The 5,000-nt window shown below is 47.9% G+C and overlaps 1 protein-coding gene across 3 annotated transcripts in view; it reads right to left on the reverse strand.

Moving 5' to 3' along the window:
* Nucleotides 1-5,000, reverse strand: part of LOC107379771 (mitogen-activated protein kinase kinase kinase kinase 5) — a 72,167-nt gene that overhangs the window by 66,548 nt on the left and 619 nt on the right. Inside the window, exon 2 of one of the 3 annotated variants that reach the window (XM_070543722.1) lies at nucleotides 4,039-4,216. The exons of 1 other annotated variant lie outside the window; for it this stretch is intronic. The gene's annotated coding sequence lies outside the window, so the exon portion shown is untranslated. Of the gene's footprint in view, nucleotides 1-4,038 lie in introns of all 3 variants that reach the window. One more of the 3 variants, XM_070543721.1, reaches the window with a different exon arrangement.

A 5,000-nucleotide genomic window follows, 5' to 3' on the forward strand; every position in this document is an offset into this window, starting at 1 on the left:
AAAAATTCATGCACACTTAATCGTAAGTACACACACACACACACACACACACACACACACACACACACACACACACACACACACACGTTTCAGCAGAAACCTGACACAGTTATTTTGTCTGCAGGCGGTTTTCGGATGTTCTCGACTATCTCACTTCTTCATTTTGCTGCGGAGGTGGAAGACAGCAGGTGCAACCCCCTGCAGCTCCGAGCAGCTTAGTAGCACAAGCCACATCAGATAAACGGCCTCAGGCTTTTACCGTAAGAAGGGCAGCGTATCGACATGTGCACAAGTGAAGTTCTCAGCGGAAGTAGAGTAGTTCATGATCAGTTTCCTTAATCTGGAAGGTTTACTTTGTGGAGCCTGGAGACTCCTCGTGATTTGGAGCCATATACACTGAACTGAATTGAACTGAATGAGTTAACAACATAGAGACCAGATAATTTGACAGATCTTATCAAGACACAATCATTTGGACCTCAGACCTCAGTAAAAACACATCTGATCTCTGCTGATTAATACGGTTTGTTAGAAGGAGGAGGATCATCAGAACCTCATCACCACTTAGCTAACTGGTATTTCAGAATAAAACAACACTAACAAAACCATTAAAGGCTCATTTTTCAAATGTAAACACCATCTTTACCTTCTGGGTGTTTCTCTGAGTGCCACTTCTCAGAGAAACAGAGTTCAGTCCTGCAGGACTGATAAGCTAACGGCCAGTCTTCAAATTTAACAGCAGTTTGTGAAAAAAATGACTTTATAAACTTCATCATTACGACCGAATCTGCTTCATTTAGCTGTGGTCACACTAGCTGTTAGCCTATCAGTTTTGCCAAGTTAGCCTATAATGTAAATATAGTCTGGCCACGACCAGAGACAGCTCAGTCGTAGTCTACGGATGTCTTTCAAACATCCCCTGCTGCAGCAGCCCTAGGACCAATCAGAGGAATGAACAGTGCGATGCTTTCATAGCAACAGAAAAGCTTCCAAAGACGACGGACATCAAGGTATGTAAGAAAGACGTAAGAGTGGCATCCCGGGGCTACTGCAGCCCATTTCTACCTGACCAACCAGTCACCCTCTCACTGCTGTTGGGGGGTCACCAGTTACGGATCAGCACCAGAAGATTCTAGATAACAAGCGAAGACGAGTCAGACACAGTAGGGTCAGATCTGGTGTTAGAACTCTTGGCTGTTTTATGGTAGGGAGCACTTACTACACGTATTACGGTAACGTAACTCTGGCATCAGAGGAAGCGTGGTTATTTGCCGTCTTGCTGTTATAGTTCTGAACAACCGGATGAAGGAAGTAAAACTAGATTCAGCAGCAGTTCAGGAGGTAGAGCGGGTCGTCCAGTAATCGGGGGTCTTTAGCCAGCTTTGATCACTGGACCTAAGGGACCTGCTGGGAGTCTGATTCAATTCAATTCAACTTTATTTATAAAGCGCCAAATCACAACAAGACTCGTCTCAAGGCACATCGCATAATAAACATTCCAACACAGGTCGGGTCATTAAGCCAATCAGAAAAAAAAATGTTTCCTACATAAGGAACCCAGCAGGTCGCATCGAGTCACTGACTAGTGTCAGAGTCTTTACAGCAATCCTCATACTAAGCAAGCCCACACACCCACATCACCCCGCTTCTCCTCCAGCTTCACTGGCTGCCAGTCAACTTCAGGGTTCATCTCAAGATCCTGGTTCTGGTCTATAGGGCCTTACATGGACAAGCACCATCTTACATTGGTGATCTTCTTAGTCCCTACACCCCCAGCAGGTCCCTGAGGTCCAGTGATCAAAGCCTACTGGTTGTGCAGCACCAGGCTAAAGGTCAAAGGTGACAGATCATCTGCTGCTGTGGCCCCCAGACTCTGGACCTCTCTCCCCCTGAGCCTGAGATCAGTGGACTCAGTGGTCTCCTTTAAAAAGCAGCTGAAGACTCACTTGTTCAAGCTGGCTTTTGTATGACCTTCTTCACCTCTCTCTCTTTATTCTGCTCTCCCCACCTATTCCACCTTCCTCAGGATCCACTGGTTTCCCTCTTTCCTGTTCACTCTCTCTCTTTCTTAACATTTTTAATCACAATTGCCTATTTTTGCTCATTTTCAATTAATCAATCAATTAATGCTTTATTTATAAAGCACCTTCTGCAACCTTGTCAGGAAGCCCAAGGTGCTATTTTAAATACATTTTTAAACATTTTCTAAATGCTTTTTTACAATTTTTATATTTTTTGTTTTTGTGAAGCGCCTCGTGATTTTTATCTTGAGAGGCGCTATAGAAATTATATTTTCTTCTTCTTCTTCAAGCATGCAGCGACAGTGGAGAGGAAAACTCCCTTTTAACAGGAAGAAACCTCCAGAGAATCCTGGCTCAGTATAAGCAGCCATCCACCATCACACACACACACACACACACACACACACACGCACGCACGCACGCACGCACGCACGCACGCACACACACACACACACACGCACGCACGCACGCACGCACACACACACACACACACACACACACACGCACGCACGCACGCACACACACACACACACACACACACACACACACACAATCTGTGTCCCTCTAAGCAGGACACCTAAATATAAAAGAGCCCCCCAGACTCCACCCTAGCAGCGAGCATGAGCTCCTGAGAAGGCGGGTCTCCTCGTGAACCCGTTAGCTTTAGAGTGTTTCTATCGCTCCAGCGATGCAGCTGCTTCAGGTTTACGTCACGCATCCTAATGAAATGTGATCCATCTAAAACATTCTGGAGATGTTTGAATAGTTTTTATTTCATTATGTAGCGACGGTGGCACAGGAGCTAAGTCCTCGCCCCATAATCAGAAAGTTGCAGGTTTGAGTCTGTCTGTCACTGACGTTGTGTCCTTGAGCAAGACACTTAACCACCCTGCCTGCTGGTGGTCGTCGAAGGGACCGGTGGTGCCTTCGCTAAGCAGCCTCGTCTCTGTCAGTGCAGCTGTGGCTACGATGTAGCTCATCACCACCAGCGTGTGGATGGATGAATGACTGATTATGTTGCAAAGCGCCTTGGGGGGTTCTAGAAGTGTAGAAGGCTCTGTTTCAAATACAGACCATTTACCATTTATTATTATTAGTAAAACTAACCTTACATTAACTAGACTAGTCCTCGGAGCTCATCACACAGTTTCTGACTAGCATCAACGTAGAGACTCAGATCACCAATGTAAGATGGTGCTTGTCCATGTAAGGCCCTATAGACCAGAACCAGGATCTTGAAATGAACCCTGAAGTTGACTGGCAGCCAGTGAAGCTGGAGGAGAAGCGGGGTGATGTGGGTGTGTTTGGAGGACTTGGTCAGAAGCCGAGCACAGGCGTTCTGAACCACCTGTAGACGGTTCAGGGAGGTTCTGCTCAGACACGTGAAAAGAGAGTTACAGTAGTCTAAGCGTGAGGAGATGAAGGTGTGGAGAACTGTCTCAAGTTCAGAGCGGGACAGAATGGGACTCAGCTTAGCAACGTTCCTGAGATGGAAGAAGGAAGAGCCAACAAGAGAACTGACATGAGAATCCAGGGTGAGAGCTGGGTCAAAGGTCACACCAAGATTCCTGATGGAGGGTTTGGTGTGGGAAGCAAGCTGACCAAACAGGGTATTAGCCCAAAGCTGGGAAGGGGGGTGTCCCACAGGAAAGAGTCTCCGTCCCCCATCAGGGTCACACCAGAACCAAGTCCTGTTGCTGACGACCTGTATGACTGGCCTTTACTAGGACCAGCCGTTAAAGACCTCAGCACAACTACTGAAACTTGGAGTGAGCTTAGCCGTAGGGTTCATGGTGAAGCCGGTGCGACATCTTCAGTTGTCTCGCCTGCAGCAGCGACTCTGCAGCTGTAACTATTCATCACGTCTTCCTCGTTCTTCACGGCCGTGATGTTCTCGGATGAAAACACCCGCCTCTTTAGCTCCCGGTCAGCTGATGACGGCTTCAACACACCGCGCTGCTGAATCGGTAACGAAAACGGCGTTACGATAAACGAAGACGGTACTTAATTAGATTACTTGTTACTTTAATGTTGAGAAGCGCTACATGACGATCCTTCCTCTGGCTCTTCCTTCCTGATGCCTGCCTTGTTTCTCTGAACAGCTGAACTCTTTCTCACTCGAAGGTCTCCTTCCCTGGACCTCTTGGTCCCTGCTGCTGCCCTCCGGTCTTCAGGCTCCACCCTCACTGCTCTGTCTATTGGAGCAGAAAGACTTCTTTCAAACATGCACGAAGCTACAGTGAGCACAGGTGTTGCATAGACATGAAAGATAACACCCAGCATGAGGGACATAACAGGTAGAAGCACTGTTAACTAGCCTAACCTGGTATGTTAGCAGAGATTAACTAGCCTCCATTCAGCTAACAAATGCATGCAGCATCATTTCACTCATTCACGTTGTCTGAAAGAAACTGTGGAAAGTGTTTGTGGCTCTGAACTGCAGCTCTGCCTCTGCTCAGCAGCACAGAGCTCCACTGCTGTACTTTGAGGTGCATTCAAAGACGGCTCGGAGAAATGAGTCTCCCAGCAATATCAGCTTAAACAGCTAAAAAAGAGCAAGGGACAGATGGCACTTACACCGGAAATGCGGGGCACATGTCCCATGTGTACCTCGCGTCAGTTACGCCCATGTGCCCAGCACAGAGCCTTGTGGGACGCCATGGGTAAGAGAGGTGGTGGAGGACCTAAACTTGGAGACGGCCACAGAAAAGGAGCGCTCAGAGAGATAAGAGGAGAACCACTCCAGAGCAGTTCCTGATAGGCCTAGCCAGTCTCCGCCTCTCCAGTAGCAGGTGATGGTCAACAGTGTCCTCGGGGGGCGGGGTTATTTGAACAGGGGCGTTACCATGTGTCTGCCTGTTACCAGCGTGTGTGCGTGTGCACGTTACCAAGCCCATGTGTCACACACAAGCATGAGGAGTGTGTGACACACACTCCTCAGCTCTGTTTTTAGTCGGGCCCTGAGTGTCAGCCAGCTGT

This window comes from Nothobranchius furzeri, chromosome 13 (genome assembly GCF_043380555.1).
Source record: "Nothobranchius furzeri strain GRZ-AD chromosome 13, NfurGRZ-RIMD1, whole genome shotgun sequence".
NCBI lineage: Eukaryota > Metazoa > Chordata > Actinopteri > Cyprinodontiformes > Nothobranchiidae > Nothobranchius > Nothobranchius furzeri.